Below are 12,870 nucleotides of genomic sequence, written 5' to 3'. Positions count from 1 at the left end.
TGGGCAAACAAAGGCTAAGGTGTGCAAACTATAACATCACATGTGTGCAGCCCAACAATCTTATCTTATTTACTTACAGTCTTTTCAGTCGCTCTAAATGACTTAAAGTTTGCGTTTTGTTAAGAGCCTCTCAGTTCGCCTTGGATGCAGGGAGCACTTTGGTCAATGGTTTTCTTACAGTCACTTTCTGTACCATCGCACCAGAAACGCAAACACAAACACACACATTGACAACATTATTAAGATAAAAAGTAAAACTTTGCCCCCAGTTCAACTTCTCAGAGACAGAAGAATGGCCTGTGTCGCCCCCTTTTGAGCATAACTGGTATTGATACACAACTCGTCTTGACGTCTTGAGACTCCAGGGATAACAGTGTGGCACGGACAGTGGTGGAGGAAGTACTGAATCTCAGTACTTAAGTAAAAGTACAAATACACAGAGAAATATTTACTTTAGTAAAAGTAAAAGTACCTGCTTTTAAATGTAATATTAAGTATTTGCATAATGATTTATTTAGGCCCTAACGCTGCAGATAACAGACAGAGAAAGGCACAGAACACAGTTGCATGTCCAGTGTAGCCATGGGTCTGGTGAATATGCTCAGACCCAAGGTACGCCATGCACTAGACCCACTACAGTTTGCATATCAGGAGAAAGTGGGCGTGGACGATGCCATCACTTATCTTCTACACAGGACACATTCTCACCTAGACAAGGGGAAAAGTGCTGTGAGAATCATGTTCTTTGATTTCTCAAGTGCTTTTAACACCATCCAACCCCTCAGACTGGGAGACAAGCTCTTGCAGATGGGTGTGGACGCTCACTTGGTAACCTGGATTATAGATTAACTGACTGAGCGACCACAGAACTGCCTCTCTGACACTGTGATCAGCAGCACCGGAGCGCCACAGGGAACTGTGCTCTCTCCAGTCCTGTTCACCCTGTACACATCTGACTTCTGCTACAACACCGAGTCATGCCACATGCAGAAGTTTTCTGATGATACTGCAATTGTGGGGTGTATCAGGAACGGGCAGGAGGAGGAGTACAGGAGCCTGGTGGAGGACTTTGTGCAATGGTGCAAACTCAATCACCTTTAACTCAACACTTCAAAGACCAAGGAGATGGTGGTGGATTTCCGCAGGTCTAAGTCCACTCTGCTACCAGTCTCCATTGATGGGGTCAATGTGGAGGTGGTAAGCACCTACAAGTATCTGGGTCTCCACCTGGACAATAAACTGGACTGGTCAGCCAACACTGATGCACTCTACAAGAAAGGACAGAGCAGGCTGTACTTCCTGAGGAGGCTGCGGTCCTTCAATGTGTGCAGCAAGCTCCTCAGGATGTTCTATCAGTCTGTTGTGGCCAGCGTCCTCTTCTATGCAGTGGTATGCTGGGGAGGAAGCACAAAGAAGAAGGATGCTGGACGACTTGACAGGCTGGTAAGGAAGGCTGGCTCTGTAGTGGGAGCTGAACTGGAGTGCATCACTTCAATATCTGACAAAAGGACCCTGAACAAACTGATCAACATCTTGGACAATGAATGTCATCCGCTCTATAGCACTATCAAAAAGCAAAAGAGCTTGATCAGCTGGAGACTTCGCTCACTGCCATGCACAACTGAAAGGTTGAGGAAGTCATTTGTTCCTAGGGCAATTGAACTGTTCAATGCCTCACTAAAGGGAAGAGGAGAGATAGACTTATCTTTCTTATCTTCTACTGTCTTTATTGTACAGTGGAGTGATTATATGTTTATACTTATACTTATGTTTACCATATCTGCTGTAAGTGCATGTTGTGTGTGATAAAATGTATCGTAAAAAGGAACGATGGTGTTGTAGAAATGTAGCGGAGTAAAAGTACAGATAATTGCTGTAAAATGTCAAATAAAAAAGTAAAAGTCAAAAGTATGCACTATAAATTCTACTTAAGTAAAGTACAAATACGTGGAAAATTGACTTAAGTACAATAACAAAGTATTTGTACTTCGTTACATTCCACCACTGGGCATGGAGCACAGCAGGGTTCACACTGACGTCTCTCTCTCTCACACACACACACACACACAGGGCTCACTACTTTACAACAGGGTTTACTCACATTTCTTGTACTTTTTGTTTCCTTAATATTCACAGCTTTAACCTTATAACCACCTCACAGATACACACACACACACACACACACATCCTTGAGTTTAAATGGCTGAAAAAGACTAACCTCTGATTCAAACCAGCTCCGATGCTGCTCTGCACTGAACTGGCCACACACACACACACACACACACACACACACTCACATGCACAAACACACACACAAAAACACACAAACACACCGTAGGTGACATTGCCCAAGACAGACACACACATTAGGGCAGCTCTACACCAAAACCACACCCTGCAGCCAGTCAAACTGACAGAAATGCATATGGAACACTCCACACACACACACACACAGTTGGTGGGGATTGGCTTGCAGAATGCGGTCAAACATGGGGCACCTGCTGTCCCTCTACATGCCAACAATCTTAACACACACACACACATGCACACACACACTCTCTCTCTCACACACACACACACACTCTCACACACACATGCACACACACACACACATGCACATACACACACACACACACACACACACACACACACACACTCTCACACACACATGCACATACACACACACTCACACACACTCTCACACACACACACACATGCACATACACACACACTCACACACACTCTCACACACATGGACACATACACACACACGCACGCACACACACACACACACACACATATGCACACACACACACACACACATATGCACACACACACACACACACATACGCACACACACACACACACACAGTCTCCTCTCTGGCATTTAAGGAATGTTCCTCCGACTCCCCACTGCACCCCCACAATCCAACAGTCCCCTGTAACACAGGGACGTCACCAGCCAGGGCCCCACACACACACACACACACACACTCTCTCTCTCTCTCTCTCATACACACACACAGGGAATTTGATTTCAAGACACTCTCAGTGTCCACACGTGATGTCCTCCCAGCGCAGCTGCCCTGCACTGTCCTGCATGATGTGTTTAACGCTGTCCTGGACTGTCCTGTATAAGTGTGTTTAACGCTGTTTAGTTTTGCCCTGTATAAGTGTGTTTAACGCTGTTTAGTTCTGTCCTGTATAAGTGTGTTTAACGCTGTTTAGTTCTGTCCTGCATGATGTGTTCAACACTGTTTAGTTCTGTCCTGCATAAGTGTGTTTAACGCTGTTTAGTTCTGTCTCTCAGACTGGACTCTGATCAAAGTCCCTGACACGTAACTCACATTAGTAACTCACAATATATACTCTCATTCTGGCGTAATAATCTGCTGCAGCTCAAACTTGTTGCTGGAAGTTACAGCCTACGGGGACTATTTTCAGGTGCTGCAGGATATCATTGTGCTGCTGTGCCCATGGTACGTTTGCAACGTTCCTTAATTATTACGCCGGAATGAGAGTATAGTTCCATGTTAATATCAGCCTAGAAAATCGCCATGTTTCATTTTGCCATGTTAGTCTTCTCTTATCACACTTTGAGAAGAGACAAGTTTTACAGGAACATTTTTGAATGTGATGCTAGCAGGTGAGATGCTAATGGTCCAATCAGATTCAATGATCTATGCTAGGCTGGAGCTAACAGTGGTCACCAGACTCAGAGAACGACTGGACGAACTGGAGAAAGGTAACAATCAATTGTTTGTTGTGGGAGGTGGGAAATGAGTGTAATCCCCCTAATGGTGGAATATCCCTTTAAATTGTGAATATGACACATAAATCAAAGGGGCAATGGCACTAATGTAAAGCAAGCCTGGAATGCACTGCTCACCCACACACACACACACACGCACGCACGCACACACACACACACACACCAAATCAAGAGATCTTAACTTTGAAGTCATAATGGATCTTTTCTGAGAGAATTATATATAATTAGTGATCAGTCACATCTCTACTCAGTACTCAGTCACATCTCTACTCAGTCACATCTCTACTCAGTACTCAGTCACATCTCTACTCAGTCACATCTATACTCAGTGTCACATCTCTACTCAGTGTCATATATCTGCTCAATGTCATATCTCTACTCAGAAGGACACACACTACCAGTCAAAAGTTTGAAGACACCTCTGTTTCACTCCATTATAGACAGAATACCAGCTGAGATCAGTTGCATTGTTTTTTTAATCAGGGCAGCAGTTTTTAGATTATATTATGTGCTTACATAATTGCAAAAGGGTTCTCCATGTTTTCTCAGTTAGTCTTTTAACATGATATCAGATTAGTAAACAGAATGTGGCTTTGCAACATTGGATGAATGGTTGCTGATAATAGGCAATGCAGACATTGCATTAAAGATCAGACATTTCTTTCTACAACAGTCGAGAACCCTTTTGAAATTAAGTAAACACATAATGTAATCTGAAAACTGCTGACCTGATTAAAAAAACAATGCAAATGATCTCAGCTGGTATTCTGTCTATAATGGAGTGGAACAGAGGTGTCTCCAAGCTTTTGACTGGTAGTGTGTGTGTATCTTTATTCAGGGTGACATTATGGTGGCATTAGGAGGGGGCATATGGGGGTGTTAGGAGGGGGCATATGATGGGGGCATATGCCTGTGTGAGGGGGTTAGGAGAGGGCATATGCCTGTGTGAGGGTGTTAGGAGAGGGCATATGCCTGTGTGAGGGGGTTAGGAGGGGGCATATGCCTGTGTGAGGGGGTTAGGAGGGGGCATATGCCTGTGTGAGGGGGTTCAAGTAGGAGGATTCCAACAGGCAGGCTCCAGAGGCGGGTCTAACATACATTATCCGCAGGGCTGTTTCCGTGGTGACCCAGGGCTGTTTCCGTGGTGACCTGCAGATCTCTATCTCCCTTCCTGGGCATCGACCCCTTTCCCACACTGGCTCGAGTGTGTGTGTGTGTGTGTGTGTGTTGTGTGTGTGGGAGGAAGTGTGTGTGTGAGAGTGCTTGATTCTGTGTCTGTGTGAAAGAATATGTATAAGAGAGGGTGTGTGTGTAAGTGAGGGAATCTGTGTAAGATAGGGTTTGTTTCTGTGTGTGTGTGTGTGTGTGTGGGGGGGGGGGGGGTTGGGAATATGATTAAAGGGCTCAACATGTTTCTGCGTCAACTCCACGGCGTAGCTACGCCGGCACTCCTACGGCGTCGTGACCATTTTATGGTTCTGCGTCGGGTTGCTTTGCATCGTGGTGCATTTCACCACCATAACGCTCGGTGTCGCCTGTGTCTGCATCACTCACCACGGAAACCACAGACTGTATGACCGAAACGGTAGCCTACTCAGAATGGCAAACCCCTTAAAATTGTGCTAAAATATTAATCTTATTTGTTTGGCCTTTTCTTGCTTAGATTTTGTAAAAAGTATCAAGAAATAGACACAATACCGTCTCCTATTTCCGTCCTATTATGTGTATGTGTCAATTAATATTAATTTTTATACAAAACCAAGACGACGGACTCCTAAAGAAACGCAAGCACCCACACCATAAGTGTACCTAAATGGATCAAAAATGACATTTTACCGTGACTCGAAGAGCTGTAAACAGTGTTGTAAGGCTGCGTGTACAAATCCGCTCCGAGCTCCAGTGGAATTTTGATTTTGTGACGAGAATTCTCTGTCTAACCGCTCATGTGCCGTGTGAAAGGCTGGAAATAGGGCACCCATCAGCCCAGCACTAGACTCCGATCACGGTGAACAAAATCGGACTTTGAAGGCAGTAAATGCTCCTGTTAAGAACCAAACCAGATTTTGTTCAAATACACACCTATGGCTACTGGAAAATGTCAGGTTAATTTATCAAATGTTATTTTGAAGTATTAAAAAACATCTTTGTTTTAGAATTTTCGAACGAAAGGGGCAGTAGTTGGTGCTTTTACAATACATAATCAACATAATCCATTCACCTGTAACCTGCAAATAAGTCTGAGGTTATTTGCGAGGTGTCTGCCAGCCAGTTTATGTTATGTTAGCAATCAAACTTTAGCTCAACTGCACACAAAGTACTGCTTGCTGGCAAAGTGCTAATTTCAAAACGTTACTGACATATAGACACTTTACAAACGGATAACCCCGTCATTGTAACCAAAATATGTCTGAGTTTATTTTATATAAGCTTTATTGCAGACACAGGTCCATATCATACACACACATGATACATAGTATAAAAAGGGTTTGCAAAAGCTTATGTCAGTGAACTAGCATGTTGCTAACTCCCCACAGTAGGCTGCTTGAAACACCGACTATCAACACACAGGAGGAGCTGACTAATCACAGTCCTTGCGGTCTGCGTCGTCTCGACGCAAAGTTACAGTTTTTTGCAGGTGCACATGGAGCTACAGCGGAGGGGTTGGAGAGTGTGTGTGTGTGTGTGTGTGTATGTGTGTGTGTGTGTGTGTGTGTGTGTGTGTGTGTGTGAGGAGGTTCGCGGCGACGCAGAGGGGTCTGTGTGTGTGTGTGTGTGTGTGTGTGTGTGTGTGTGTGTGTGAGGAGGTTTGCGGCGACGCAGAGGGGTCTGTGTGTGTGTGTGTGTGTGTGTGTGTGTGTGTGTGTGTGTGTGTGTGTGAGGAGGTTTGCGGCGACGCAGAGGGGTCTGTGTGTGTGTGTGTGTGTGTGTGTGTGTGTGTGTGTGAGGAGGTTTGCAGCGACGCAGAGGGGTCTGTGTGTGTGTGTGTGTGTGTGTGTGTGTGTGTGTGTGTGTGTGTGTGTGTGTGTGTGAGAGGAGGTTTGCGGCGACGCAGAGGGGTCTGTGTGTGTGTGTGTGTGTGTGTGTGTGTGTGTGTGTGAGTGTGAGTGTGTGTGTGTGTGTGTGTGTGTGTGTGTGAGGAGGTTTGCGGCGACGCAGAGGGGTCTGTGTGTGTGTGTGTGTGTGTGTGTGTGTGTGTGTGTGTGTGTGTGTGTGAGGAGGTTTGCGGCGACGCAGAGGGGTCTGTGTGTGTGTGTGTGTGTGTGTGTGTGTGTGTGTGTGTGTGTGTGAGGAGGTTTGCGGCGACGCAGAGGGGTCTGTGTGTGTGTGTGTGTGTGTGTGTGTGTGTGTGTGTGTGTGTGTGTGTGTGTGTGTGTGAGGAGGTTTGCGGCGACGCAGAGGGGTCTGTGTGTGTGTGTGTGTGTGTGTGTGTGTGTGAGGAGGTTTGCGGCGACGCAGAGGGGTCTGTGTGTGTGTGTGTGTGTGTGTGTGTGTGTGTGTGTGTGTGTGTGTGTGTGAGGAGGTTTGCGGCGACGCAGAGGGGTCTGTGTGTGTGTGTGTGTGTGTGTGTGTGTGTGTGTGTGAGAGGAGGTTTGCGACGACGCAGAGGGGTCTGTGTGTGTGTGTGTGTGTGTGTGAGGAGGTTTGCGGCGACGCAGAGGGGTCTGTGTGTGTGTGTGTGTGTGTGTGTGTGTGTGTGTGTGTGTGTGTGTGTGTGTGTGAGAGGAGGTTTGCGACGACGCACAGGGGTCTGTGTGTGTGTGTGTGTGTGTGAGAGGAGGTTTGCGACGACGCAGAGGGGTCTGTGTGTGTGTGTGTGTGTGTGTGTGTGAGAGGAGGTTTGCGACGACGCAGAGGGGTCTGTGTGTGTGTGTGTGTGTGTGTGTGTGTGTGAGAGGAGGTTTGCAGCGACGCAGAGGGGTCTGTGTGTGTGTGTGTGTGTGTGAGGTGGTTTGCGGCGACGCAGAGGGGTCTGTGTGTGTGTGTGTGTGTGTGTGTGTGTGTGTGTGTGTGTGTGTGTGTGTGTGTGTGTGTGTGTGTGTGAGGAGGTTCGCGGCGACGCAGAGGGGTCTGTGGAGGTACGCTGTCGATTTGACGCAGAGGCATAAAATAGAGAGGATGTGTTTCTGTGTGTGTGTGTGTGTGTGTGTGAGCAGGCTAGTGCCACGGGGAGCCTGATGTTATTTTGGTAGTCTGTAATAACTTGGGGAGTGCTGCATATGGGGTTTTTTCCAACTCTGAGTGTGTGTGTGTGTGTGTGTGGCCTGAGGAATCTGTGTGTGTGTGTGTGTGTGTGTGTGTGTGTGTGTGTATGGCCTGAGGAATCTGAGTGTATGTGTGTGTGTGTGTGTGTGGCCTGAGGAATCTGAGTGTATGTATGTATGTGTGTGTGTGTGTGTGCGTGAGTGTGAGTGTGTTATGGTGAGATAAAGCGCAGCTCAACTTATTCAGACAAGGAGCTCATGCGCAACAATTCCAGCTAGCTGGAGCGAAGTGGACACAAAAGAGTCTGACCCACACATACACACCCGAACACACACACACACACACACACACACACACACACACTCACACCCACACCCACCCACGTACACTCTCTCTCTCTCACACACACACACACACACACACACACTCACACCCACCCACGTACACTCTCTCTCTCTCTCACACACACACACACTGGCACTCGCCCCCCCCCCGCCCATCTCATTCACTGGGGCCTATTCTAAACCCTGGTCCTCTAGGCAATCTGTATTGAAGCAGCCAGCTTTCCCATTCTCCCTCTTCAGCACAAATAACACACTCACTCTCTCTCTCTCTCTCTCACACACACACACACACACACACACTAATGCACTTCCTCTGGGTCTGAATGTATTGAGCAGAAGAGCCTCCAGTCAGAGGCATTCAGGCCTCCACACTCCAGTCAATCTGCTTATTACAATTCAGTAATGCCTGCACATGCAAAACAACTCTCTCTCTCTCACACACACACACACACACACACACACACACACACAACACAACACTCACACAACACAACACAACACAACACTCACACAACACAACACAACACACACACACACACACACACACACACACACACAAACACAACACAACACAACACAACACAACACAACACAACACACACACACACACACACACAACACAACACAACATAAACACAACACACACACAACACAACACAACACAACACAACACAACACAACACAACACACACACACATATCTTGTCTTTGTTGTATTGTTTGGCTTGTTTGTTGTTGTGTTTCCTTGCCTTCCTACTGTGTAGCGACCTTGGGTTTGAGAAAGGCGCTATATAAAATAAACTTATTATTATTCATTATTAAACATACACAAAACACAACACAACACAACACAGCACAGCACAACACACACACACACACACATGTACACACACACAGACACACACACATGTACACACACACGCACACACACACACACACACACACACACACACACATGTACACATACAAACATACACAATACACAACACACACACATACACAAAACACAACACTAAGGCTGGGACGATATGGATTACCGCGGTTGAAAAGTAAGAAATTACTTTTGCGGTATACCGCTTTACATGTATGACTCCTGTCCTGTCTGGCCAAACACACACACACATGTACATGCACACACACACACGCACAAAAAACACAACACAACACACACACACACACACACACACGTGTACACGCACACACACACACACACACACACACACACACAAAACACAACACAACACACACACACACACACATGTACATGCACACACACACACACACACACACACACAAAACACAACACAACATAACACGCATACACGCACAGCACAGCACAACACAACACAACACAACACACACACACAAAACACAACACAACACAAAAGGCAGGGGTATGTATACAGACATATGGAACATATACAGACTTCTATACAGTCTGCAAGTGTATTCATATGATGCAAGTGTGTATCATTTTGAGATCAGAGTGACATTTTGACAAAGGATTGTTAGGTTTTGATAGCAGAGTTTCAATTGGACAAAGATGTGAATGGTTTATTTCCCAATGTTGTGTCTTGTGTGCTTGTCTGTAAAGTTTTGACACAATGAGCCAAAGTTTTGCAAAAGGTGTTCAAGCAATGGGCAAAAACTATAGTGTGTGTTTATATATTAGTGTGTGTGTGTGTGTGTGTGTGTGTTTATATATTAGTGTGTGTGTGTGTCTGGACGTAGACATATGTAGACTCATGTCATGCTGAGCTTACACAGAAGCTGGGGCACCCCAAAGACCATGGGAAAAGAACACACACACACAAGCTGGTTAATGTGTGTGTGAGTGTGTGTGTGTGCGTGAGCTTGTGAGTATACTGTTTTGATCCCGTGAGGGAAATTTGGTCTCAAGGGCACTTCAGGGGTTCGACTGGTTGGGGTTCGAACCGGCAACCCTCCGGTTTCAAGTCCGAAGCGCTAACCAGTAGGCCACGGCTGCCCCTCTGTGTGTGTGTGTGTGTGTGTGTGTGTGCAGGCCCGGAGTGGGTCATCGGGAGAATCGGGAGAATTCCCGGTGGGCCACTTCACTTTTGGGCCGGTCGAGGGAAAAATATTGACATTTGTCACGTTAATCTATCTTCTCTTAAAGTTGGCTACACACGTTCACATTCTATGCCTAACACCGCAGCCTCTGCATGGGTTGTTCTCCCCTCCCAAGAAAAGTTAATTGGTTGGGTCCATATAGCCCGTCTTTCTTGATTATGATTATGATAATAACAGCATAATTGGCTAATAACCTACTGGACGTTGTAGCGTTGTCAACTTATTCGCAAGTAACATATTAAAAATTAAATTTAAAAAATGAAAATACATCCATATTGGATTGTATCATCCAATATGGTGATTCATAGACTGCAAATATTATGCAAATATTGATAACACAACTCAAGCTTGATCTGTGTATAGCCTAGGCATAAAAACAAAAGTAGCCTCTGAGCAGCAGATCAGCCAGTCCTCCGCTGAAAATGATGAGCCCGAAATTAGCTATGACTACAGGGACAAGTAGAAAGGATAATAGCATTAACCATATGAAAATCACCAAATCACCAAACTACAGGATAGTAAGAGCTGAAATGTTGCCTTATTTATCCAATTTTCTACCACCACTAAAAAAGTGGGCCGGTCTTGGCCCTGAAACTCCCGGGCTGAAAAGTGTGTGTGTTAATGTATGTGTGAATGTTAATGTGTGTGTGTCTGTGTGTGTGTGTGTGTGTCTCTGTGTTAATGTGTGTGTGAATGTTAATGTGTGTGTCAGTGTGTGTGTGTGTGTGTGTGTGTGTGTGTTAGTGTGTGTATGTTAGACACACAACAAAACCACTACTGCATCCTAGCAGCACAACCATAATAGCAACTTGTTGTCTGTATCTCTCTCACACATATACGTACACATACACACACACACACACACACACACACACACACACACACTAGAGTACTTTGCAGAGTTGTACTCAGAGTTGTCACCGTGCTAGGACAGGAACACTCACACACACACACACTCACTCACACACACTCACAGCTCATTCACTGTGATGAGTTGAGGTAGGAAGTCACAAGTTCCTTTCTGGAAGGAGAAGAAGAAGTTTTCCTGTTAGTACTGCAGACGGCACAGGTATGTTACACACACACACAGGCAGACACACACAGTGTGTGTGTGCGTATGTCAATGCATGCAAGTGTGTGTGTGTGTGTGTGGGGCAGTTAGGGCAGAGCAGGCCAACTTCACAGGAAACACACACGCTCACACACTCACACACACACACAAAATGCAGCTCAGCACAATCCCACGATCACTGAGAACTAAAGAAACTCACTCACACACACACACACACACACACACACACACAGCTGAACAGTTGGATTAGCAAGCTAAAAGTTAATCCTGTTGATGAGGGGCTGCTACAAGCACGCGCTCTGGAATGCTTTGAGGTGTTGGAGCTTAGTTGTTAGGGACAGAATCAACCGCGCGACTCCGGCATCCCTCCCCGGCTTGATACTCTCGCGCTCCCCCGAGCCCTCCAGAGAATTCTCCATTGTTTATCAAGTGCTTTTCCGGCGCAGGGCAGCTGGGCAGAGCGAACGGTGAAAATGCACCTTGGTGAACATGAATTCATTATCCTCTTTGGGCCTCGGTGCATCTATAGCGACGATGAAAGCACCGTGGATTATACAGCAGGACGCAGAACTGAGTTTCGGCTACGCACGCGCTCACATGTTCTGTTGTTAGTGGTCAGTACAGTAGAAAGGTGTAACGTGATATGTGTTCCAAGTTAGTGGCTCCGTAGAATGCGCGATGCAGGCTGATCACACGCGTAGAAACGAATGAGGTCTAGCATACATTTTCTCCGGGTTCAGTGCGTTGATTTGTTTACACAATTTGCATTCAAAGTTATCAACAAAAGGTTTGCTACATGCTTGCAAAGATAACTTTTATGCTTATCAGCGTTAGTAAACGACAGCCTAAGTTAACAGAAGTGTGTTAGGTTAGATAATACATGTGGCTATTACTTTACTTTTGCACGTGCAAAACACAGCAAGGGTGCTCGCGCTTACCGTGTTTGCAGATTAAAAGGGTGAAATGTGTCTGGCGCAAAGAACGTTTTTCCAAAGGCCATATCCTACAACTTTATCCACGTTCCCACCGCATTCCAAATAGTGTTCGTCCGCAGAGCTTCAGCGTTGGGGACGGTAAACCTACCAAGCTGTGCGGAGGGGACGCGATGTTCACTACGACAAAGTCTTCACGTTTTACCGATTCAAGATTAACATATACGATGCAAGTGGCCTTATTATAGGTCAAGATTTGTTCAATCTTAGTCGTTGTGTGATTGTTTCAAATGAGGTTTATTTCGCTAAACGCACTTACAACTTGCACACTTGCATCCGCTCACCCCTCTGTAGTGTTGGAATGGGAGCGCCCCCCCCCCCCCCCCCCTCTCTCTGGACACAGGGCTGCTTGAGTACCGTCCCACAGCAGTCGGTCGGACTCGCAGCGAGATTTACC

General features: G+C 46.1%; 1 protein-coding gene across 1 annotated transcript in view; it reads right to left on the bottom strand.

Moving 5' to 3' along the window:
* inavab (innate immunity activator b) overlaps nucleotides 1-12,501 on the bottom strand; it is a 51,926-nt gene extending 39,425 nt beyond the window's left edge. Inside the window, exon 1 of the mRNA XM_042088573.1 lies at nucleotides 12,420-12,501. The gene's annotated coding sequence lies outside the window, so the exon portion shown is untranslated. The remainder of the gene's footprint in view (nucleotides 1-12,419) is intronic.
* Nucleotides 12,502-12,870: the final 369 nt, after the last annotated feature.

This window comes from Alosa sapidissima, chromosome 4 (assembly GCF_018492685.1).
Source record: "Alosa sapidissima isolate fAloSap1 chromosome 4, fAloSap1.pri, whole genome shotgun sequence".
Taxonomy (NCBI): domain Eukaryota; kingdom Metazoa; phylum Chordata; class Actinopteri; order Clupeiformes; family Clupeidae; genus Alosa; species Alosa sapidissima.
Note: the sequence above shows the minus strand (reverse complement) of the source record. Positions and strands in the feature narration are given on the sequence as shown.